The sequence below is a fragment of the Triticum dicoccoides genome, chromosome 2B (assembly GCF_002162155.2).
Source record: "Triticum dicoccoides isolate Atlit2015 ecotype Zavitan chromosome 2B, WEW_v2.0, whole genome shotgun sequence".
NCBI lineage: Eukaryota > Viridiplantae > Streptophyta > Magnoliopsida > Poales > Poaceae > Triticum > Triticum dicoccoides.
This window is the reverse complement of record NC_041383.1, coordinates 486056525-486083076: the sequence shown is the minus strand read 5'-3', so window position 1 is coordinate 486083076 and position 26552 is coordinate 486056525.

Genomic DNA, 26552 nt, shown 5'->3' with positions numbered 1-26552 from the left:
AGTACAGTCCACACCAGAGTGGTATGGTAATCCTATTTTGGAAGTCATGTTACTAGACCATGATGAACCTACGAACTATGAGGAAGCGATGACGAGCCCAGATTCCGCGAATTGGCTTGAGGCCATGAAATCTGAGATGAGATCCATGTATAAGAACAAAGTATGGACTTTGGCGGACTTGCCCAATGATCGGCAAGCCATAGAAAATAAATGGATCTTAAAGAGGAAGACGGACGCAGATAGTAGTATTACTATCTACAAAGCTTGGCTTGTCGCAAAAGGTTTTCGACAAGTTCAAGATGTTGACTACAATGAGATTTTCTGAACAGTAGCGATGCTTAAATCCATCCGAATCATGTTGGCAGTTGCCATATTTTATGAAATCTGGCAATTGGATCTCAAAATTGCATTCCTTAAATGGACATTTCTTAAAGAAGAATTGTATATGATGCTGTTGACACCAGATTTTGGCGTGGTCGAAAACATAATTAAGAAAGACTCAAATGGAAAAGTGCTTAAAGTAAGAAAGTTCCGTATCCTCAAAAGGAAAAACTTTGATATTGGGCCATAGCCACCCGGTCTCATCTCTAAGGCCGAAGTTGCGTTCGAAGTACTAAGATTTTGTATCCAGAACACTATTCGGCTGCTTACGCCCCCAAGATGACCTCATATGAGAATACTATCTACACTAATTTTCTTCGTCTCGTCGAAACGGTTGATTTTGATATAACAATCGTCTCAATCCGAGTTCATATGCAGAAGTTAGAGCAATCCGAATACAGCCCTATCACGAGCCAAAAGTGCCGCGCCCCACCAGACACCCTGTCTGATGTGTACCGCGAATAATAGCCTGTTTTGCCCGAGCGATTTGATCCTCAAGATGACCTCTGGTCAAAAAACGTTCAACATAAAAGTTGTTCGTCTTGTCGAAACAGTCAAGATTGCTTTTGGTCCCGTTTCCATCCGAGGTCGTTTACCACCTCAAAATTTACCCGCAAGGTGCAGCCAGTTTAAACCGAACGATTTTGGAGAGTTCGAACAAAACCAATCCGAATTTCACTAGGGTTTTGGACGTGAATCCAAGCCTTTTCCTTGCACGGAAAGTCCACCCGCCTCTTATATACCTAAGGGGTGACGGCCGATTGAACAACACACAATCGACAAAATCATCTACCACTTTTTATCTTTTATCTTTTCTCCTTAACCCTAGTTCTTCTTCTTCCTTGTCTTCGTGTGTTCTTCTTGTTGCAGGGCAGCGAACCACAAGGCCCTAGGGGCAATCAGGTCAACCTAGGGCAGCCCATAGCCGCCGCGTGCCCTGACGGGGTCCCTCCCGGGCGTGTGGGGTTTTGGGTCTACAAAAGCTCCCACCGGATTTCTTGCGTACCGCGCTTCCGGACGGGTCTCCTTCGACGTGAGCTGCGGTGCATCATCCCTAGCATCGAGGGTACACGGTGACGTGTTCGTGTGCGAGCACACTTTTTGGCGACTCTACTAGGGATCAAGCTTTGAACGGTCTCCGGCCCGTTCTTGCTACGAAGAGATCGTCATCTAGGGTTTGACATCTACGAAGGTAATATGAATACCCAATTCACTTGTGTAGATCCAAATAATGCATATGTTGCTGCTAGATCGTCTAATGATCATAATGTGTCAGCTAGCCCTAGTTTTATCAATCATGTATCTAATTATGTGCAACAGCCGATTCAGAATAATCTTCATGCTTCAACTTCATATAACTTCAGCAACAAGCAACATATGTATCCCAACTCACATGCATCGGCAACCCCACAAATCTATATGCCGATGAACAACATGATGAGTTCGGTTAATCAAGTTGAGACACCCCATGTAGGAACTTACAATAGGATGCAACAAAGTGTTTCAACTTTTTATTCATCGGCAAATAACTTGCAGTTTGTTAATCCAAATGTGCGGGTGGATAGGGAATTGGCCATGCTACTACTAGTTTTTCGGCCAATTACCCTCAAACATCATATGCTACACCTCACGCTACTAATTTTCTGGCACCATACGCAACTGTTGATGTCCATAATTCGGCTCCACACCTTCATGGTCATGGCCGAATAAGTGAAACTTCTACAGGAGCACAAATGCCTTCACCTACTACCGTAGCATATCATGTTCCCCCCAACACAACTACAGAATTTCGGTGACATATCATTACCGAAAGAGTCCAAAAGTGTCGGGGGGCAATTCTATCCAGATTGGGTCATTAAGAAAAATCTTACGTCTTTTTGGGACGAATGCAATGTTGTTCTACACGAATTAATAAAAGAGGGAAGGTCTATTAATTCTACTGCAATCCAAGCTAAATTATGCCAAAAAGAGAAAGCATTGCGTGTGGATAGAATTGTCAAAAAAGGTGGTGATTCAGATAACAAAGTTAGTTCGACTATTGAAAAGACCGAATCAAATATTACGTATGCCGAATCTTTTCTAGAAAAACAGGACGACAAAGTGTTGGGGATCTATTCGAAAGAGGAACAACATATCGTTCAAGTAACACAACCATCATGCTCTCCCAACGTATTTGAAAAGGTATGTCTAGCAAGTGATTTACCTATCTTTCGATTTGGTCGCAACTTTATTGTTGATGCTTCTATAAGAAAAATTCTCATAAGTAATTTTGAAAGACTAATGAAGAAGAGAAATTTACTTGTTAGCAATAAAACTGTTATAGAGCATATTGGTCAACCTATTGTGCCATTTATAAAGACCGGTAGTGACCTATTATTGCAGAAAAAGTTTTCCCCATTGCTTTATCAAAATTTTATATCTAATTGGGTAGCTTTGCTTGTTTCATACTTGGCTTGCACTTGGTCTCAATTGAGACATGTGCATTCTAACTATTTTTGTTTCAGAAATTTAAAGCCAATGTCAAATTCTTTTGAGAAATCCGATGCTAATATATTATCTTATCCAAATACATCGGAGATAGGGTGCAAAACATAATGCATAGCTGAATGAGCATATTCCAAATTTGAACCATTCGTTTTCTAAACTCTAAAACTGTTTGCAAACCAAGATCGGCTAGAAAACAAGAAGTGTACCTTCAATTCAAGCATGAGTGATCAAATATTTGATTTGTTGCTGAAAAATAATTACATTAGTGTTCTTGATCACCATGTGAAGCCACCAATCCAAGGACGAATGTATTGCAAGTTGCATGATTGGTCCAAGCATAATTTTGAGGATTGCAACATGTTTCGTCAAATAGTTAAATTGGCCATTGATAAAGGACGATTAAAATTTGTTGAAACACCAAGGGCTGACCAGTCTATTCCGATTGGTCCTAATGGAAAAAAGTTTTTGAATCGACTGCTTCAAGATGATTCCTTTAAAGATGAGAAGGTAAAAACTACAGGTGATGGGATAAATCATTCAAGTAAAGAAGTTGTTCAAGAGCACAATGAAAATATTCTTGAAGGCATGAGTTCCATCGAAGCTACAACAGAGACGCCAAGGACTGGGGGGCAACAAGAAAATCCAAAGATAGGTGCAAGCACAAGCAAAGAAAATAAAGGCCGACGTAAGCACAAAGGTAAAAGGCCAAAAGTCACTTTCGCACAACTATTGGAAAAATATCAGAAGATAAGTGTGGAGAACAATGCTTATCGGCCAACTAACGCAAAAGCATCAAGATCACCCCCTAGGCGCAAATCCAAGGATCAATATTGGCAAGAAGAGAATATGAATGCAACTTGTTCATATCCTTATTTTGGGCCGCCAATGACAATGTCGTGGATGGCTCCCTATGCTCACGTAAATCCATATCCATCATGGGACAAGTATAAGGCACATTCTCAATATTATTATAAACCAACTCGCCAGTATTATGCAGCTCCAAGAAGACCAACGTTCATTGAGCAGTCATATGTTCAAGACCGTTTCAATAAAAAAAGTTAGTCCGGAGCACAAGGAAGAATAAGGAGGTGGTTGAGCAAGTCTACCGTGTCAAAAGGGATGGTCGTAAGAGTGCCACTTAAGATATGATCTGAAAAGACAAAGAGCCAATTACAGTGTCAACATTGGCTACAAAAGGCAATGAGGCAAGTCAATCAAGTGCCAAATCTGAAGGGCGGAAGTTGAGAGTGCACAAGGTAAAACAAGAATTGCCATTACTTCAAACAAAATTGCAGCCGGGGTGCCCACTCGGCTTATCATATTGGAAAAAGAAGAAGTTGCCAAAGCTTAGTGCACAAGAACTTGAAAAGAGAAACATGGCATGGGTTGCCAAAGGAAGTATTCAAAATAAGAATTATGTGCAAACTTCCTTTACAAGGAGTGCGGGAAAGGTGAAGAAGGAAAAGAGTGAAAACTATGAAGGACCAACCCGAAGGTTTCAACATCTTCGGTCCACACATTATCCTATTTCTTCAACAATGATGTTGATGCCTATGCCATGGAATTTGTCATCAGGTATGATTAGTTACCCTCAATGGGTATATGTTAATCCATGGATGCAATATAATTTCTTACATCATGAAAGGGTATTACCAAATCATCATGTGTTTGATTAGCTTCACTTTTGTTGCTAATCTAAATGGCCGATATATACTTATCGTCCTAAGCACGTACAAATGACTGATGAAGTGTTGACATCATCCTTAGAAAGAGCATTGTGCAAGTTATTTTTTGGCATGCAAGCTTTGCCGAAAAACAGGGGGGCATGTGTTGACACCAGATTTTGGCATGGTCGAAAACATAATTAAGAAGGCCTCAAATGGAAAAGTGCTTAAAGTAAGAAAGTTCCGTATCGTCAAAAGGACAAACTTTGATATTTGGGCCATAGCCACCCGGTTTCATCTCTAAGGCGGAAGTTGCGGTCGAAGTAATAAGATTTTGTATCCAGAACACTATTCGGCTGATTACACCCCCAAGATGACCTCATATGAGAAAACTATCTACTCAAATTGTCTTCGTCTCGTCGAAATAGTCGGTTTTGATATAAAAATCGTCGCAATCCGAGTTCATATGCAGAAGTTAGAGCAATCCGAATATATCCCTATCACGAGCCAAAAGTGGCGTGCCCCACCAGACACCCTGTCTGATGGGTAGCGCGAATAACAGCCTGTTTTGCACGAGCTATTTGACACTCAAGATGACCTGTGACCAAAAAATGTTCAACATAAAAGTTGTTCGTCTCGTCGAAATGGTCAAGATATCTTGTGGGCTCATTTCCATCCGAGGTCGGTTAGCACCTCAAAAGTTGCCCGCAAGGTGCAGCAAGTTTAGACCGAACAATTTTGGAAAGTTCGGACGAAACAAATCCGAAATTGACTAGGGTTTTTGGACGTGAATCCAAGCCTTTTCCTTGCACGGGAAGTCCAGCCGCCTCTTATATACCTAAGGGGTGACGGCCAATTGAACAACACACAATCGACAAAATCATCTACCACTTTTTATCTTTTATCTTTTCTCCTTAACACTAGTTTTTCTACTTCCTCGTTCTTCGTCTGTTCTTCTTGTTGCAGGACAGCGAACCACGAGGCCCTAGGGGCGATGTGGTCGACCTAGGGCAAATCATAGCCGCCGCGCAGCCTGACGGGGTCCCTCCCGGGCGTGTGGGGTTTCGGGTCTTCAAAAGCTCCCGCCGGATTGCTTGTGTACCGCGCTTCCGGACGGGTCTCTTTTGACGTGAGCTGCGGTATATCACCCTCGGCGTCGAGGGTACACTGTGACGTGTTCGTGTGCGAACACACTTTTTGGCGACTCCGCCGGGGAACACGTGTGTTCACACACGAACACGTCACCGTGTACCCTCGACGCCGCGGGTGATGCACAGCAGCTCACGTCGAAGGAGACCCGTCCGGAAGCGTGGTACGCAAGCAATCCGGCGGGCGCTTTTGAAGAACCGAAAACCCACACGCCCGGGAGGGACCTCGTCAGGGCGCGCGGCGGCTATGGGCTGCCCTTGGTCGACCTGGTCGCCCCTAGGGCCTCGTGGTCCGCTGCCTTGCAACAAGAAGAACAGACGAAGAACGAGGAAGAAGAAGAACTAGGGTTAAGGAGAAAAGATAAAAGATAAAAAGTGGTAGATGATTTTGTCGATTGTGAGTTGTTCAATCGGCCGTCACCCCTTAGGTATATAAGAGGCCGCTGGACTTCCCGTGCAAGGAAAATGCTTGGATTCATGTCCGAAACCCTAGTCAAATTCGGATTGGTTTTGTCCAAACTTTCCAAAACTGTTCGGTTTAAACTGGCTGCATCTTGCGGGTAATTTTTGAGGTGGTAAACCACCTCGGATGGAAACGAGCCCAAAAGAAATATTGACCATTTCGATGAGATGAACAACTTTTATGTTGAACATTGTTTGATCAGAGGTCATCCTGAGGGTCAAATCGCTTGTGCAAAATAGGTTGTTATTCGCGCTACCCATCAGACAGGGTGTGTGGTGGGGCGCACCACTTTTGGCTCGTGATAGGGCTGTATTCGGATGGCTCTAACTTCTGCATATGAACTCGGATTGGGACGATTGTCATATCAAAATAGACCGTTTCGACGAGATGAAGACAATTCGTGTAGATAAATTTCTCATATGAGGTCATCTTGGGGGTGTAATCAGCCGAATAGTGTTCTGGATAAAAAAATCTTAGTACTTCGAACGCAACTTCGGCCTTAGAGATGAGACCGGGTGACTATGGCCCAAATATCAAAGTTTGTCCTTTTGATGATACAGAACTTTCTTACTTTAAGCACTTTTCCATTTAAGGCCTTCTTAATTATGTTTTCGACCATGCCAAAATCTGGTGTCAACAGATGCAACCAGAAGGTTTTGTCGGTCCTAAAGGTACTAACAAAGTGTGCAAGCTCCAGCGATCCATCTATGGACTGGTGCAAGCATGAGTTGGAATATACGCTTTGATGAGTTGATCAAAGCATATAGGTTTATATAGACTTGCGGTGAAGCCTTTCTGATAAGTATATGTAAATGACATATTGTTGATTGGAAATGATGTAGAATTTTCTGTAAAGCGTAAAGGAGAGTTTGAAAGGAGATTTTCAAAGAAAGACCTCGGTGAAGATGCTTACATATTGAGCATCAAGATCTATAGAGATAGATCAAGACACTTGATAAGATTTTTTCAATGAGTACATACTTTTACAAGATTTTGAAAGAGTTCAAAATGGATCAGTCAAAGAAGGAGTTCTTGCCTGTATTACAAGGTGTAAAGTTGAGTAAGACTCAAAGCCTAACCACGGCAGAAGATACAAAGAGAATGAAAGTCATTCCCTATGCTTGAGTCATAGATTCTATAAAGGATTCCATGCTATGTACCAGACTAGTTGTGTGCCTTGCTATGAGTTTGGCAAGGGGGTACGATAGTGATCCAGGAGTGGACAACTGTATAGCGGTCGAATTTATCCTTAGTTACCTAAGAGGATTAAGGAAGTATTTCTCGGTTATGGAGGTGATAAAGAGTTCGTCGTAAAGAGTAACGTTGATGTAAACTTTACACCAATCTAGTTGACTATGAGTCTCAATCTGGATACATATTGAAAGTGGGAGCAATTAGCTAGAGTAGCTCCATGCAGTGCATTGTAGACATAGAAAATTTGCAAAATACATACGGCTCTAAATTTAGCAGACCCGTTGACTAAACTTCTCTCACAAGCAAAACATGATCACACCTTAGTACTCTTTGGGTGTTAATCACATAGCGATGTGAGCTAGATTATTGACTCTAGTAAACCCTTTGGTTGTTGGTCACATGGCGATGTGAACTATGGGTGTTAATCACATACAGATGTGAACTATTGGTGTTAAATCACATGGTGATGTGAACTAGATTATTGACTCTAGTGCAGGTGGGAGACTGAAGGAAATATGCCCTAGAGGCAATAATAAAGCTGTTATTTATATTTCCTTATATAATGATAAATGTTTATTATTTATAGTAGAATTGTATTAACTGGAAACTTAGTACATGTGTGAATACATAGACAAAACAAATTGTCCCTAGTATGCTTCTACTTGACTAGCTCGTTAATCAAAGATGGTTATGTTTCCTGACTATAGACATGTGTTGTCATTTGATGAACGAGATCACATCATTAGAGAATGATGTGATGGACAAGACCCATCCGTTAGCTTAGCATTATGATCGTTAAGTTTTATTGCTATTGCTTTCTTCATGACTTATACATGTTCCTCTAACAATGAGATTATGCAACTCCCGAATACCGGAGGAACACCTTGTGTGCTATCAAACATCACAATGTAATCGGGTAATTATAAAGATGCTCTACAGGTTTCTCCAAAGGTGTTTGTTGGGTTGGCATAGATCGAGAGTTGGATTTGTCACTTCATGTATCGGAGAGGTATCTCTGGGCCCTCTTGGTAATGCTCGTCACTATAAGCCTTGCACGCAATGTGACTAATGAGTTAGTTGCGGGATGAAGCATTACAGAACGAGTAAAGAGACTTGCCGGTAACGAGATTGCACTAGGTATGAAGATACAGACGATCGGATCTCGGGCAAGTAACATACCGATGACAATGGGAACAACGTATATAGTTATGCGGTTTGACCGATAAAGATCTTCATAGAATATGTAGGAGCCAATATGAGCATCTAGGTTCCACTATTGGTTATTGGTCAGAGATGTGTCTCGATCATGTCTACATAGTTCTCGAGCCCGTATGGTCCGCGTGCTTAACATTCGATGATGATTTGTATTATGAGTTATGTGATTTGATGACCGAAATTTGTTCGGAGTCCAAGATGAGATCACGGACATGACGAGGAGTCTCAAAATGGTTGTGACATACAGATTGATATATTGGAAGGTTATGTTCGGACACCGGAAAGGTTTGGAAAGAGTTCGGACATTTTTCGGAGTACCGGGAGGTTGCCGGAACCCCCTCAGGGGAAGTAGTGGGCCTTAATGGGCTTTATTAGAAAGGAGAACAGGGATGCAGGGTGCCCCCCCCCTTGGCAGATCCGAATTGGACTAGGGAGGGGGCGGCACCCCCTCTTTCCTTCTCCCTCTCCTACTCCTTCCTTCCCTCCCCTCTTGGAAAAGGAAGGGGACTCCACAATAGGCACGCCCCTCCAGGCCGTCGGCCTCCTCCCTCCCTCCTTTATATACGGGGGCAGGGGGCACCCCAAAGGATAACCATTATTCTCTTAGCCGTGTGCGGTGCCCCCCTCCACAGTTTAACACCTCGGTCATATCGTCATAGTGCTTAGGCAAAGCCCTGCGCCGGTAACATGATCATAACCATCGCCATGTCGTCGTGCTGACGGAACTGTCCCTCGTCCTCAACTGGATCAAGAGATCAAGGGAGTCATCGTGCTGAACGTGTGCTGAACATCAAGGTGCTATACGTTCGGTACTTGGATCGGTTGGATCGTGAAGACGTTCGACTACATCAACCGCGTTACTAAACACTTCCGCTTTCGGTCTACGAGGGTACATGGACACACCCTCCTCTCTTGTTGCTATGCATCTCCTAGATAGATCTTGCGTGATCGTAGGAAATATTTGAATTACTGTGTTCCCTAACATTAGTTACCCCTCAACCTACTGCACCTACTGAAAATATTTGTTATGAAATTCCTTCGGGTATGATAGAACAGCCGCTAGTTAATCCTTATGCAGGAGATGGAACTAAACATCTTGATATGCATTTGATATATGTGGATGAAATTTTTGGATTATTTTAGCCTGCAGGTTTACCCGGAGATGAAGCTAAGAATAAGGATTTCCATTTATGTTTGAAGGAAAAGCATTGGGATGGTATAGGCTATGCGATGATATTGGATCCTGGAATTGGAATAGATTGAAATTGGAATTTCACCAAAAAAATTATCCTATGCATCTAGTTCATCATGATTGGAATTGTATGTATAAATTTTGGCCTTGTGAAGGATAAAGTATTGCTCTAGCTTGGCGGAGGCTTAAGTCAATGCTATATTCATGCCCCAATCATGAGCTCTCAAGAGAAATTATTATTCAGAATTTTTATGCTTGGCTTTCTCATGACGATCGGTCCATGCTCGGTACTTCTTGTAATGGTTCTTTTATGAAGAAGACTATTGAATTCAGGTGGGATCTTTTAGAAATAATTTAATGCAACTCTGAAGATTGGGAACTCGACGAAGGTAAAGAGTCAGGTATTAAGCTTGAGTTTGATTGTGTTAAATCTTTTATGAATAGCGATGCTTTTCAAAAGATTAGCACTAAATATGGACTTGACTCTGAGATAGCAGCCTCTTTCTGTGAATCATTTTCTACTCATATCAATCTCCCTAAGGAGAAGTGGTTTAAATATCACCCGCCTGCTAAAGAAGAAACTGAAGAACCCTACATAGCTAAAGATGAAACTATCATTTACAATGTTGACCCAGTTGTTCCTACTGCTTATATTGAAAAACCACCTTTCCCTATTAGGATAAAGGAACATGCCAAGGTTTCAACCATGCTCAATAAAAGTTATATTAGGGCACATAAATCTGCTGAAAAAATTAAAGTAGAACCTAGTGTTGCTATGGTTGAAGATCTCCTGGTAGAGAATATTGATGGGCATGTTATTTACTTCTGTGAGGAAGCTGCCAGAATTGCCAAACCCGATGAAAAAGATAAATAGACCTGTTGTTGGCATGCCTGTTGTATCAGTTAAAATAGGAGATCATTTTTATCATGGTTTATATGACCTAGGTGCTAGCGTGAGTGCTATTCCTTTTACTTTATATCAAGAAATCATGAATGACATAGCACCCGCTGAAATAGAAGACATATATGTTACTATTGAACTTGCTAATAGGGACATCATCACACCACTTGAGATTGTTAGAGATGTTGAAGTCTTGTGTGGGAAAATAAAATACCCTACAGATTTTCTAATTCTTGGTTCCCCACAAGATGACTGATGTCCTGTTATCTTTGGTAGACCTTTCTTGAACATTGTCAATGCTACTATAGATTGTCATAAACAAACTGTTAGTGTTTGTTTTGGTGATGAGTCTCATGAATTAAATTTCTCCAAGTTTAATAGACAACCTCATAATAAAGAATTACCTAGTAAGGATGAAATAATTGGTCTTGCTTTTATTGATGTGCCTCCTACTGATCCACTAGAATAATATTTGCTAGACAATGAAATTGATATGCATATGCACGAAAGAAATGAAATAGATAAAATTTTATTTGAACAATGACCTCTGCTTAAACACAATTTTCTTATTGAAACTCTAGGAGGTCCTCCTCCACCAGAAGTTGATCCTGTGTTTGAATTAAAATAATTTCCTGACACTTTGAAATATTCTTATCTTGATGACAAAAAGATATATCATGTTATTATTAGTACTAACCTTCCAGAACATGAAGAAGAAAGATTGTTGAAAATTCTGAAGAAACATCGTGCTGCTATTGGATATACTATAGATGATCCTAAGGGCATTAGTCCCACTCTTTGTCAGCACAAAATTAATATAGAACCTGATGCTAAATCCGTTGTTGATCATCAACGACGTCTGAATCCTAAGATGAAAGAAGTGGTAAGAACTGAAATACTAAAGCTTTTGGAAGAAGGTATAATCTATCCCATAGCTGACAGCAGCTGGATATGTCCCGTTCATTGTGTCCCTAAGAAAGGAGGTATTACTGTTGTTCCAAATGACAAAAATGAACTTATTCCACAAATGATTGTTACTGGTTATAGGATGGCAATTGATTTTAGAAAATTAAATAAAGCAACTAGAAAGGATAAATACCCCTTGCCTTTTATTGATCAAATGTTAGAAAGATTATCAAATCACACACACTTTTGCTTCCTTGATGGATATTCTAGTTTTTCTCAGATACCTGTTTCACAACATGATCAAGAGAAAACCAATTTTACTTCCATTTTGGAACTTATGCTTATAGACGTATGCCTTTTGGTTGATGCAATGCACCTGCAACATTTCAAAGATGTATGACTGCGTTATTCTCTGACTTTTCTGAAAAGATTATTGAGGTTTTCATGGATGATTTTTCTGTTTATGGAACTTCTTTTGATGATTGCTTGAGCAATCTTCATCGAGTTTGCAGAGATGTGAGGAAACTAAGCTTGTATGAATTGGGAGAAGTGCCACTTTATGGTTAATGAAGGTATTGTCTTGGGGCATAAACTTTTTGAACGAGGTATTGAGGTGGATAAAGCCAAAGTTGATGCAATTGAGAAAATGCCATGTCCCAGAGATATCAAAGGTATTCGTAGTTTCCTCGGTCATGCTGGTTTCTATAGGAGGGTTATCAAAGACTTCTCCAAAATTTCTAGGCCTCTTACAAATATTTTACAAAAGGATGGTCCATTTGTTTTTGATGATGATTATGTAGAAGCCTTTGAAACACTTAAGAAAGCCTTAATTTCCGCACCTATTGTTCAACCACCTCATTGGAACTTGCCTTTTGAAATTATGTGTGATGCTAGTGAGTATGCTGTTGGTGTTGTTCTAGGAGAAAGAGTTGATAAGAAATTAAATGTTATCCATTATGCTAACAAAACTCTAGACAATGCCTAAAGAAATTATGCTACTATTGAAGAAGAATTTTTAGTGGTTGTGTTTGCTTGTGACAAATTTAGATCTTACATTGTTGATTCTAAAGTTATTGTTCACACCGATCATGCTACTATTAGATATCTTATGGAAAAAAAGATGCTAAAACTAGACTCATTAGGTGGGTTCTCTTACTAAAAGAATTTGATCTACACATAACTGATAGAAAAGGAGTTGAGAATCCCGTAGCTGATAACTTGTCTAGGTTAGAAAATATTCTTGATGATCTACAACCTATTAATGATAGATTTCCTGATGAAAAACTGGCTGCAATAAATGTTTCTCATAATACTCCTTGGTATGCTGACTATGATAATTATATTGTTGCTAAATACTTACCACCTAGTTTCACATATCAACAAAAGAAAAAAAATTCTTCTATGATTTAAGACATTACTTTTGGGATGACCTACATCTTTATAAAAAAGGAGTAGATGGTATTATTAGTCGTTGTGTACCTGAGCATGAACAGGAACAAATCCTATGGAAATGTCACTCCGAAGCTTATGGAGGGCATCATGCGGGAGATAGAACTGCTCATAAGGTATTGCAATCTGGTTTTTATTAGTCTACTCTCTTCAAGGATGCCCGTAAGTTTGTTTTATCTTGTGATGAATGTCAACGAATTGATAATATCAGTAAGCATCAACAAATTCCTATGAATTATTCACTTGCTGTTGAACCATTTTGTCGGGGAAACTGATCCGAACACCTATGGGACCGGCGGACCGAGCCCCTTTCGGTTCGGCGGGGGGCGGAGATCGCACGAAGGGCGGATCGAGGCGAAGCACACGAGCAGTTTACCCAGCTTCGGAGCTCTCCGGAGAGATAACACTCCTACTGCTGCATGTCTGAGTGTATTGAGTTCTTGCTCGGGAGCGCTAAGTGCTACAGTACACACTAGCTGCTAACAAGACCGAGCGTGAGTGTTTTTCTGCCTTCGAACCCCCCTCTACGTTGCGCATGGGCCTCCTTTTATATGCTAAAGGGGTCTCCGACAGGTGGCAACGTAGACAAGGGTAAAAATGGAAAAGGAATTGCGGTTGGTACAACTACCTGTACAGTGTATCATACCTAACCCTGACGGCAGGGGACAAAGGCATTAAATGCCCATCTACGTCGCCCAAATAGTGCAAAAAGGGACCGTCAGGGACGCCACCGCTTGCCATGATGGCAATCTTGTCAGCGTCGCTTGCCACCGCGCACCGCTGGCCGCACAGCCTCTTGCCACGCGCGCCTGGAAAGGTCCCAGGGCGACACGTTGGTGGATGTGCTGGAGCGCGGGTACAGAGTGGTAGTTTGCCGCGGCAAGCGCCTTGCCACGGTCGTTGTCTTGTCGCGTCCGGAAGCTTGTCGCTCATCGGGCCTCGCCAGGACGCGTGGCGCGTCGCGGCAAGTTCCTTGAGATGCCTTGGTTGGCCTTCCCGGCAAGCTCCTCTTGCCAGGGCCTTGTCTCCTTGGCTTGAATACTTTGTTCTTGAATGGCTCCAAAGGAACCACGGAGGACCTTGGCGGTCACCCGGCAAGCCTTGCCGCGGGGTGCTGCAACTTCCTGTGCACAAGTTCGGGATACTAGGGTACCCCTACTCTAGTACACCAACAGGAGCCCCCGGGCCTGGGCCACACATGGTGCCGAGCGCTGTTTGGCCAGGCCCAAAACAGGGCACGGGCACGCACGGCCTGGGTTACGCTGTATCTCACTCTGTATCCACCGCGCCCTCCTCGAACGGCACGCGTCGAATGCGGCGTCGTGGGAGAGATCATGGGTGGTTTGTTTATTTGGAAAGACGAAACGTCTGCCCCCTCCCTCTTTATAAGCAGGGGAAATAGGGGCAGTTCGCCCATCTCGCCGGTTGCTATTCCAATCTCAAAAACCTCCGCCGCTCCCCCCTTCTTCCCAAAGCTGAAAGAGAGCAGCGCTCCGCCCTCCATCGCCACCGGCACCACCAAGGCCGTCGATCTCTCTCACCACCTCCGCCATGGCTGGGAAAGCCGGGAAGGTTGTGAAGTCGGCCGAGGCGCAGCGGCTCGCGGCGCTGCGAAAGGAGCGGGTAACCTTCCCCCTCAGCTCGCCTCGAAGGAGCTGAGGGAGTATTACTACCTCTTCTGGTCGACGGAGACGCGAGCGCATCCGCGCACGGAGGTACTCTCAGCTGCCGCTTCGGAACTGGCTCCGAATGGATATCCCTTCTTCACGTTGTTCTTCTACTGCGGGCTCTGCCCGCCTTTCTCTAAGTTTTTCTGTGACATTATGAACACCTACGGGTTCCGCCTCCTTGACTTCACCCCCAACGCCGTTCTGACCATGGCAGTTTTCGCACATCTCTGTGAAAACTTTGTCGGAGTCTATCCAAATGTAGCTCTTTTTCGCCACTTCTTTATGCCCCGAGTTGAGAGAGGGGAGCCTTTATCCTTCGGAATCGCCTGGATCTCGAGAACTGGCAAGAAGGAAGCTTATCTGGAGGGAGAGCTCCGCAGCAAGTGAGATGAATGGAGAGCAGCCTGGTGCTGGATAGTCGAGGAGAACCCGCAGCCATTTACCGCCCAGTGCCAAGCCCAGTAGCGCGCGGCAATGATTGGAGCAACGTGGCCCCGGAAGACGATAGGCTGAAGATTGCTGTCACCCGGATCCTACGCCTCAGGCTTGCCGGGCTCACCGTAGGCGCCGTTGGTGCAGATTTTCTTCGCCGCCGCATCGCCCCCCTGCAGGAGAGGAGGAGACCTGCCTGGGAGTTCCAGAATGCGGCGGATATCATGAGGCTGCGCCCGGGCCTCAACTTCAACTTCACTATCCTGGAACTGGACGCGATGCTCCTGGAACTATTCAAGCACGATCCTCAACATCCTGAAGTGTTCAGGTTGCCAAGGGGTGTCGTTCCGCTGTGCAACAACTCCTCGCTCGACCACATCCGTGCAATGATGCCGCTGTGCGATTCGCATGGAATTGTCCCAACTTGGCAAGAGCCTGCAGACAACATCGTGCAGGAGTTCTTTGACGGCTTGGTAGAAGTGCCGGTCCGCTCCGATGAACAGAAGAGCCTTACTCGCGACACCACCGATGCGGAGATGCAGCGCATCGCCACTAGGCTGGAAGAGGCGGCGGCAGCCGCTGCCGCGGGCGAGTTTGGATTCACCGTGGAGGAGGCAGAGGCAACGGAGGCGGAAGGCCTTGTCGAGCGAGAGGAGCTTGCCGGCGAGGGAGAGCTTTTCGGGCCTGAAGCTGAGTCGAGCGAGCCCGCCGAGGGCGCGAGCGACTCGTTGAAGATCGACTCCTCCTCTTTCTCACCTTCAGACAGCTCGCCGCAAGCGGAGCCCCCAGCTTCACCAAGAAGGCATCTCCGCAAGGCCGGGGATGTAGCGGGGTGGCAGACGGGTCAACAGCCGCCGCGCCGCGTGACGCGCTCCACCGTGGCAAGCACTGTTGCCGCGGGAGCACCTCACGCCGTTGCGGCAACTGGAGCGGGGCCCTCCCGGACCACCGCTTCTGCTCCCGCCAAGCGGATAAGGGAACCTACTCCTCCGCCTTGTCGCGCCGAAGGTGGGCCGGACTTCGACCTCTCCGCGCTCAGCTCCGACGAGGAAGAGGAAGAGTAAGATTCTTTGTTGTACTTGTAGTTCTTCAATTCTTGCTATTTTGTCTTGTATCTGATTTGCTTTACTCCGAACCCATTCCTTTTCAGGACTCTGGCCCAGAGAGCGACAAAGAGAGCCAAGGTCTCGGTGATTGTCATCAAGGACGAACCCACCGCGACAGCAGGGGGTGTGTCCGAGACCACCTTGCCGGACCCGGCAACTATTCCCCAAAGCAGCCCCCAGCGCAGCCCCCAGCGTAAGTATATGGTTTACTTCCTGCTGTTAGGCGCGCATGGGTGCTCTTTCTTTGCTAACATCTGACTATTGGTTTGCGTAGGAGCAGAGCAGTCTCACCAGGAGTGCCCGGAAGCCGCTCCCGACATGCCATCTGCTTCGACTACACCGCCAAGGGAGAATTCCGCGGCAAGGGAGCGTTCTTCGGCGCTGATGGCCCCGCCGGCGGAGAGGCCGCCAAAGCTGCCGCCGCAGAAGCTGGCGAGGGGACCGGCGATCGCACTGACGGCCCCGAGGCCGCAGGAGCATCAGGCGCTACGCCGACTGCCGATCCCTCCGCCACTGCTGCAGCGTCAGGCTCCGAAGAGCCCCAGCCCGACGCCTATTTGAAGGCCGGCGATGGCATCTTCATCAAGCTCCCCTGGGCGTCGAGCTCCAGGGCGCCGATCGAAGGAGAAATCTTTCATGATGAGTTGCTCGCCTCCGCTGGGCTGACGCTGGTCGACGCGCCGAGCAGCAGCAGCGGCGAGCCTGAGGAGGAGCAGCTGCTGCGGAAGCTGTTGTCGCTCTACCGCGCCCGACAGGCCAAGCTGGTATCCCGAGAAGCGCTTGCCGCGAAGGCGGGAATAGATATCGAGAAGCGCGCGGAGGAGCTCCAGGTCCTCGACCAGGAAGCTCTTCGGTCCCTGGCAGAGGAGCGGGAGCAACTCGCCGAGGACCGGAAAGCCTTCCTCCTCGAGAAGGCTGAAGTTGAAGAGCAACAGTGGCTTGCTGCCGAGAAGCTGTGTGCGCAGGAAGGCGAGTTGGCGCAGCGGAAGGTTAACCTTGACAGCCACGAGGAGGAGCTTGCCGCGCGCGAGCAAACATTCGGCGGGGCTCTCAAGGAAGCAGAGGATGCTGCCACAGCTGCCGAGGCCGCCAAGAAGGAGCAGAGACAAAGGTGGCACAGCTGGAGGCCGATCTCAAGGTGAGCGGCGAGGAGCTTGCTGCGCTCAAGCGTGAGCGCGAGAAGGACGCCTACACCCTTGGCGAGCTGCAGGGTCGTCTCACCGAGAGGAGTAAGGAGCTTAGCGCCGCCAAGGACTCCAACGCAGATCTTGAGTTGAAGCTGACTACTTTGACCAAGACGCTGGACGGTGCCAGGGAGCAGGAGGTGGCCTTGAAGGAGAAGATCGAGGCCGACGAGGCGCTGCTGGCGAGTGCTGCTGCCGCCCAGAACACTTTTAGGGAGAATGTGGAGCACTGGACCGAGGGTCTCGTGAATGTTGCCGCAGCCATCGACAGGGAGCTGGCGCAGCTGGGGATGGAGGATCTCGGGTATTCCTTCGATGAGCACCTCCAACCCAGCGCCAAGCTCAGCTTGTTCTTCAAAGGCGTGGCGACGGCCCTCCAGCAACTCCGGGAGAAGATCCCGAAGCAGCTGGCCGACAAGTCGCGCAAGATCTGCGCGGGAGCTCTTCAAAAGGTGCTGGTGAAGGTGGCCTTCCGCAACCCAGGCCTCAACCTCACGAACGTCCTCAGGACCTTGCCGCCGGATGCTGATCCGGAAGCGCTCAAGACCCTTGTCGCACCCATTGTGGACAAGGTGAGCGGGATCAAGAGGGTTGAGGGCGATCGCGTAGATTAGGCCGCCCGTTTTCTCTTTTTCTTGTCGCTGCTGGTCATGTTATGAGAACAATCTGTTAGAGCTGCGACAAGCTATCTTGTAATATGACTCTATTTTGGGTAGCGATTGCTATGTTATTTCCTTTACTTGATTCCTTCCTTTGTATGTTTTTGCACTACGCTTTTAGGGAACTTGTCGGCGCAGGCACCTTAGCCACGAGCGCTGAGTGCGGGACGTCAGCAGCCTGCTGGCGGTGCCGCTACCGACAAGAAACCTTGTCGCAACTAGTTGTAGCTCACTTAAGTTGTTGAGCGGACTCGAAACAAAGTAAGGGCGCCACTAGCTACGAGTTGGTTCCTTCGCGCACAGGTTTTCCATACAAAGCACGGTTGTTCCAGGAAGATAACTTAAAAATTTTAAAACTGATTGCTCAAACTTTAGCAACCTAGCTTTTCTGTCGTTTGCTTCCCGGTAAGGCGAAACTTCCTCGAACGAAGCTTGGTCCACACCATTATCTTCTCCTTTCCCCCCGGCAAACTTGTGGGAGAGGGAACCTTCCTTTCTTTGAGAAAGAGAAAGAAGAGAAAATAAAGATATGGAGCCTTACGGCTCGTTATTGCTTACCGGGGGTAGGCGCTGCACAAAGTGTCAGATAACGCATGCAAAAAAAAAGTAGAAAGCATGAAATTGACAAGATGTGCGGAGCACATGAGCTTTACTTATGCACGGGGTCTGCGCCTGGCTTCGTACAAAGGATTACATGCAACATCGGCAAGACTTGTACAAAAGGTGGTTGCCAGAATAGGTTCCGGCAACCGCGCCCTACGGGTAAAACTTACGAAGATGCTCAATGTTCCAGGAGTTGCTCAGCGGAATGCCATCTTCGGTCTCAAGGCGGACAGCGCCAGGCCTAGTGACTCGTTTCACCCGGTAAGGGCCTTCCCACTTCGGCGTCAACTTGTTGGAATTCTTGGCGGACTGAACACGCCGAAGAACAAGGTCGCCTTCCTCGAGACTTTTGGCATTAACTTTGCGGCTATGGTAGCGGCGCAAAGCTTGCTGGTATCGAGCAGCTCGTACAGCGGCCTGAAGACGGTCCTCCTCAAGGAGCAGCGCGTCATCTTGTCGCAACTGCTCTTGCTCAAGCTCATCATAAGCGAGCACTCGAGGTGACCCGTATACGAGTTCCGTGGGGAGAACTGCCTCTGCTCCATAGACTAGAGCGAAAGGTGTCTGGCCAGCGGCTCGATTTGGCGTCGTCCTGATCGACCAAAGAACCACCGGCAGCTCCTCAATCCAGTTCTTTCCGCACTTGCGCAGCCTGTCGAAAGTCCTGGTCTTGAGCCCGCGCAGCACTTCAGCATTCGCCCTCTCCGCTTGACCGTTACTTCTCGGATGAGCAACAGAAGCGAAGCAGGCCTTGGCGCCAAGATCTTGGACGTACTGCATGAAGGTGCGGCTCGTGAATTGCGTGACGTTGTCGGTGATGATCCTGTTAGGGATCCCGAAGCGGCAAACAATCGACCTGAAGAACTTGACTGCTGACTGTGCTGTCACCTTCCTCACTGCTTCCACTTCCGGCCACTTTGTGAACTTGTCAATTGCAACGTACAAGTACTCAAAGCCCCCGACAGCTCGGGGAAAGGGGCCGAGGATGTCGATCCCCCAGACCGAAAATGGCCAGGATAAAGGGATCGTCTGGAGAGCTTGAGCTGGCTGGTGTATCTTGTTGGAATGGAACTGGCACGCTTCACACTTGGTTACTTGTGCAGTTGCATCCTGGAGGGCTGTCAGCCAAAAGAAACCTTGCCAGAATGCTTTGCCGGCAAGTGCTCTTGCGCCAATGTGGTGACCACATATGCCTCCATGTATCTCTGCCAACAGCTTTTGTCCGTCTTCCCGGTGAATACACTTAAATTTCACACCGTTGAGTCTTCTTCTGTACAGTGTGTTGTCGACAAACTGGTACATACTTGACTGCCGGGCTACTCTTTCCGCTTCTTCTTGCTCTTCGGGAAGTTCTCCTGTCTGAAGGAAACGGACAATCTGCTGTGCCCATGCTGGAGCTTGCGGCTCGACAACAAGGACTAAAGGCACATCTGCTGCTGCGGGAACATCCGCTTCTACGGCGAGAACCTGCGGCTCAGCCGGAGCTTGACGTTCCCCGGCAAGCTTGCCGGAGCAAAACTTGTCGGGAGCGTCTGCTTCAACGGAACAAACCCTAGGGCTTGCCGGAGCAGACTGCTCCTCAGCACCCTTGGTGTTGATTTTGAGGACCTTCTTGGCGGCCGCTTCGGGGAGCTCTGCCGGAAAATAGTCACCAGAAATCAACTTCCTCTACTTGCTCTGTCCAGTTGATGGCGTTACAGACGGTTGAGTCAGTTTGAGCACAAAGATCCCTGGTTCCACAGGTAACTTAAGTTCGGCGCACTTCGACAGGCCATCGGCAATGTCGTTCTGAGCTCTTGGAACATGTTCCATCTGTAGGCCGTCAAAGTGCTCTTCTAGCTTTCTCACTTCATCAACGTAATCTTCCATCAACGGACTCTGATAATTCTTGTTCACTTGGTGGACGACAAGCTGTGAGTCACCCCTGACAATGAGCTTCTTGATCCCAAGGTGTGCTGCGATCCTGAGACCGGCAAGCAAACCTTCATACTCTGCGGTATTGTTCGTTGCTTGCTCCTTGGGAAAGTGCATCTGGACTATGTACTTGAGGTGCTCTCCGGTGGGTGCAACAAGTAGCACGCCCGCACTGGCGCCTCGCAGCGAGAAGGCACCATCAAAGTACATCAGCCACTCTTTGCTTGCTTCCTTGACGGGGATGCTCGTTTCTGGAATTTCTTCATCTTGTGTTGGCGTCCATTCTTCTATGAACTCCGCCAATGCTATGCTTTGGATAGTTGAAGTGCTCTCAAACTTGAGGCCAAAGCTTGACAGTTCCAGTGCCCACTCGACAATCCTGCCTGTTGCTTCTGGATTTTGCAGTATCCTCTTCAGCGGAAAACGAGTGACGACTGTGATCTCATGTGCTTGGAAGTAATGGCGCAGCTTTCTCGAGGCCATGAGAAGGCCGAAAAGCAATTTCTGCACACCAGAGTACCTTGACCTAGCCCCCTGCAGAAGGGAACTGACAAAGTAAACTGGGTGCTGCACCATTCTTTTCTGCATCTTCTCACGCGCCTGCGCAGATCCATCTTTGTCGGGACCAGAGCTTGCCGGTGAAGTCCCCTGCTTGTCGCTGGATGCATCTGTCGTGGTTGCTGGCTCATCATCCGCCTCCCTCTCTGCTACTAACGCAGCACTAACCACTTGATTGGTTGCCGCCATATATAGCAGCAACTTCTCTTGTGGCTTAGGTGCGACAAGTGTTGGAGTGGAGGACAGGTATCTCTTTAAGTCCTGCAGTGCAGCCTCCGCTTCCGGAGTCCATTTCATTGGACCTGCCTTTTTCAATATTTTGAAAAATGGCAGGGCGCGCTCAGCAGACCTAGAGATAAACCTGCTGAGAGCAGCTACGCAACCGGCAAGTCTTCGTACATCCTTGACGCACTTTGGTGCTTCAATCTGCTCAATGGCCTTGATCTTGTCGGGATTAGCTTCAATTCCCCGCTGAGACACGAAGAACCCGAGAAGCTTGCCGGAGGGGACTCTAAACACACACTTCTCGGGGTTAAGCTTGAGGTTTATCTTGCACAGATTTGCAAAGGTTTCGTCTAAATCTTGAATCAGAGCGCCTTGTCCTTGCTCTTGACCACTATGCCATCCATATGGCTTCCACATTTCTGTGTATTTGCGGCTCAAAAGCGTCATGGACTACCCTTGCAAATGTTGAACCAGCATTCTTTAAACCGAAAGGCATCCGTACGAAACAGTATGTGCCACATGGGGTGATGAATGCGGTCTTCTCCTCATCCTCTTCTGCCATAAAGATCTGATGGTATCCTGAGTATGCATCAAGAAATGAAAGCAATTCACGAGCAGCACCTTCATGCAGTACGTCCAAGATCTTGGCGCCAAGGTCTGCTTCGCTTCTGTTGCTCATCCGAGAAGTAATGGTCAAGCAGAGAGGGCGAATGCTGAAGTGCTGCGCGGGCTCAAGGCCAGGACTTTCGACAGGCTGCGCAAGTGCAGAAAGAGCTGGATTGAGGAGCTGCCGGTGGTTCTTTGGTCGATCAGGACGACGCCAAATGGATCCGCTGGCCAGACACCTTTCGCTCTAGTCTATGGAGCAGAGGCAGTTCTCCCCACGGAACTCGTATACGGGTCACCTCGAGTGCTCGCTTATGACGAGCTTGAGAAAGAGCAGTTGCGACAAGATGACACGCTGCTCCTTGAGGAGGACCGTCTTCAGGCCGCTGTACGAGCTGCTCGATACCAGCAAGCTTTGCGCCGCTACCATAGCCGCAAAGTTAATGCCAGAAGTCTCGAGGAAGGCGACCTTGTTCTTCGGCGTGTTCAGTCCGCCAAGAATTCCAACAAGTTGACGCCGAAGTGGGAAGGCCCTTACCGGGTGAAACGAGTCACTAGGCCTGGCGCTGTCCGCCTTGAGACCGAAGATGGCATTCCGCTGAGCAACTCCTAGAACATTGAGCATCTTCGTAAGTTTTACCCGTAGGGCGTGGTTGCCGGAACCTGTTCTGGCAACCACCTTTTGTACAAGTCTTGCCGATGTTGCATGTAATCCTTTGTACGAAGCCGGGCGCAGACCCCGTGCATAAGTAAAGCTCATGTGCTCCGCACATCTTGTCAATTTCATGCTTTCTACTTTTTTTGCATGCGTTATCTAACACTTTGTGCAGCGCCTACCCCCGGTAAGCAATAACGAGCCGTAAGGCTCCATATCTTTATTTTCTCTTCTTTCTCTTTCTCAAAGAAAGGAAGGTTCCCTCGCCCACAAGTTTGCCGGGGGGAAAGGAGAAGATAATGGTGTGGACCAAGCTTCGTTCGAGGAAGTTTCGCCTTACCGGGAAGCAAACGACAGAAAAGCTAAGTTGCTAAAGTTTGAGCAATCAGTTTTAAAATTTTTAAGTTATCTTCCTCGAACGACCGTGCTTTGTATGGAAAACCTGTGCGCGGAGGAACCAACTCGTAGCTAGTTGCGCCCTTACTTTGTTTCGAGTCCGCTCAACAACTTAACTGAGCTGCGACTAGTTGCGACAAGGTTTCTTGTCGGTAGCGGCACCGCCAGCAGGCTGCTGACATCCCGCACTCAGCGCTCGCGGCTAAGGTGCCTGCGCCGACAAGTTCCCTAAAAGCGTAGGGCAAAAACATACAAAGGAAGGAATCAAGTAAAGGAAATAACATAGCAATCGCTACCCAAAATAGAGTCATATTACAAGATAGCTTGTCGCAGCTCTAACAGATTGTTCTCATAACATGACCAGCAGTGACAAGAAAAAGAGAAAACGGGCAGCCTAATCTACGCGATCGCCCTCAACCCTCTTGATCCTGCTCACCTTGTCCACAATGGGTGCGACAAGGGTCTTGAGCGCTACCAGATCAGCATCCGGCGGCAAGGTCCTGAGGACGTTGGTGAGGTTGAGGCCTGGGTTGCGGAAGGCCACCTTCACAAGCACCTTTTGAAGAGCTCCCGCGCAGATCTTGCGCGACTCGTCGGCCAGCTGCTTTGGGATCTTCTCCCGGAGTCGCTGGAGGGCCGTCGCCACGCCTTTGAAGAACAAGCTGAGCTTGGCGCTGGGTTGGAGGTGCTCATCGAAGGAATACCCGAGATCCTCCATCCCCAGCTGCGCCAGCTCCCTGGCGATGGCTGCGGCAACATCCACGAGACCCTCGGTCCAATGCTCCACATTCTCCCTAAAAGTGTTAATGGTGGCAGCAGCACTCGCCAGCAGTGCCCCGTCGGCCTTGATCTTCTCTTTCAAGGCCACCTCCTGCTCCCTGGCGCCGTCCAGCGTCTTGGTCAAAGTAGTCAGCTTCAACTCAAGATTTGCGTTGGAGTCCTTGGCGGCGCTAAGCTCCTTGCTCCTCTCGGCGAGACGACCCTACAGCTCGCCAAGGGTGTAGGCGTCCTTCTCGCGCTCACACTTGAGTGCAGCAAGCTCCTCGCCGCTCACCTTGAGATCGGCCTCCAGCTGTGCCACCTTCGTCTCCAGCTCCTTCTTGGCAGCCTCGGCAGCTGCGGCAGCATCCTCTACTTCCTTGAGAGCCCCGTCGAATGTTTGCTCGCGCGCGGCAAGCTCCTCCTCGTGGCTGTCAAGGTTAACCTTCCGCTGTGCCAACTCGCCTTCCTGCGCACACAGCTTCTCGGCAGCAAGCCGCTGTTGCTCTTCAACTTCAGCCTTCTCGAGGAGGAAGGCTTTCCGCTCCTCGGCGAGTTGCTCCCGCTCCTCTGCCAGGGACCAGAGAGCTTCCTGGTTGAGGCCCCGGAGCCCCTCCGCGCGCTTCTCGATGTCTACTCCCACCTTTGCGACAAGCCCTTCTCGGGATACCAGCTTGGCCTGTCAGGTGCGGTAGAGCGACAACAGCTTCCGCAGCAGCTGCTCCTCCTCAGGCTCGCCGCTGCTGCTGCTCGGCGCGTCGACCAGCGTCAGCCCAGCGGAGGCGAGCAACTCTTCATCAAAGATTTCTCCTTCGATCGGCACCCTAGAGCTCGACGCCCAGGGGAGCTTGATGAAGATGCCATCGCCGGCCTTCAAATAGGCGCCGGGCTGGGGCTCTTCGGAGCCTGACGCTACAGCAGTGGCGGAGGGATTGGCAGTCGGCGTAGCGCCTGATGCTCCTGCGGCCTCGGGGCCGTCAGTGCGATCGCCGGACCCCTCGCCAGCTTCTGCGGCGGCAGCTTTGGCGGCCTCTCCGCCGGCGGGGCCATCAGCGCCGGTTTCTTCTTCGGTGACAGCGGCGTCGTCGGTATTGCTGCGCGCGTTCTCCTCGCCGGCGACCTCGGTTTCCATCGGCTCCGTGGCAGATGAACCTGACGACTGGAAAAGGGAGAAAAGTCAAGCAAATATTCAAAAAGAAAATCAGAAGAAGAAGAACCCAAGGGAAGTTTTCAAGCAAGAGGATTACCTGTACTAGGATCTACAGTCGTGGTCTCCGCCACCGGGGGGTCGCTGGTGCTGTCCCTTGCCGGAGAACTGTCCCTTGCCGGAGACTTCTCCCTTACCGGAAAACTCTCCCTTGCCGAAGAACGCTCCCTTGCAGGGGAATCCTCCCTTGGCGGTGTAGTCGAAGCAGATGGCATGTCGGGAGCGGCTTCCGTGCACTCCTGGTGAGACTGCTCTGCTCCTACGCAAACCAATAGTCGGATGTCAGCAAAGAAAGAGCACCCATGCGCGCCTAACAGCAGGAGGTAAACCATATACTTACGGTGGGGGCTGTGCTGGGGGCTGCTTTGGGGAATAGTTGCCGGGTCCGGCAAGGTGGTCTCGGACACACCCCCTACTATCGCGCAAAGATGTCGGGGAAACTGATCCACAAACACCTATGGGACCGGCGGACCGAGCCCCTTTCGGTTCGGCGGGGGGCGGAGATCGCACGAAGAGCGGATCGAGGCGAAGCACACGAGCAGTTTACCCAGCTTCGGAGCTCTCCGGAGAGATAACACTCCTACTGCTGCATGTCTGAGTGTATTGAGTTCTTGCTCGGGAGCGCTGAGTGGTACAGTACACACTAGCTGCTAACGAGACCGAGCGTGAGTGTTTTTCTGCCTTCGAACCCCCCTCTACATTGCGCATGGGCCTCCTTTTATATGCTAAAGGGGTCTCCGATAGGTGGCAACATAGACAAGGGTAAAAATGGAAAAGGAATTGCGGTTGGTACAACTACCTGTACAGTGTATCATACCTAACCCTGACGACAGGTGACAAAGGCATTAAATGCCCGTCTACGTCGCCCAAATAGTGCAAAAAGGGACCGTCAGGGACGCCACCGCTTGCCACGATGGCAATCTTGTCAGCGTCGCTTGCCACCGCGCACCGCTGGCCGCACAGCCTCTTGCCACGCGCGCTTGGAAAGGTCCCAGGGCGACACGTTGGTGGATGTGCTAGAGCGCGGGTACAGAGTGGTAGTTTGCCGCGGCAAGCGCCTTGCCGCGGTCGTTGTCTTGTTGTGTCCGGAAGCTTGTCGCTCACCGGGCCTCGACGGGACGCGTGGCGCGTCGCGGCAAGTTCCTTGAGATGCCTTGGTTGGCCTTCTCGGCAAGCTCCTCTTGCCGGGGCCTTGTCTCCTTGGCTTGAATACTTTGTTCTTGAATGGCTCCAAAGGAACCAGAGAGGACCTTGGCGGTCACCCGGCAAGCCTTGCCGCGGGGTGCTGCAACTTCCCGTGCACAAGTTCGGGATACTAGGGTACCCCTACTCTAGTACACCGACACATTTGATGTTTGGGGTTTTAATTATATGGGACTTTTTCCTTCCTCTAATGGGTATACTCATATTTTGGTTGCTATTGATTATGTCACTAAGCGGGTAGAAGCAATTCCAACTAGTAGTGCTATTCACAATACTTCCATTAAAATGCTTAAAGAAGTTATTTTCCCCAGGTTTGGAGTCCCTAGATATTTAATGACTAATGGTGGTTCACACTTACCGTAAAATGCTTGCTAA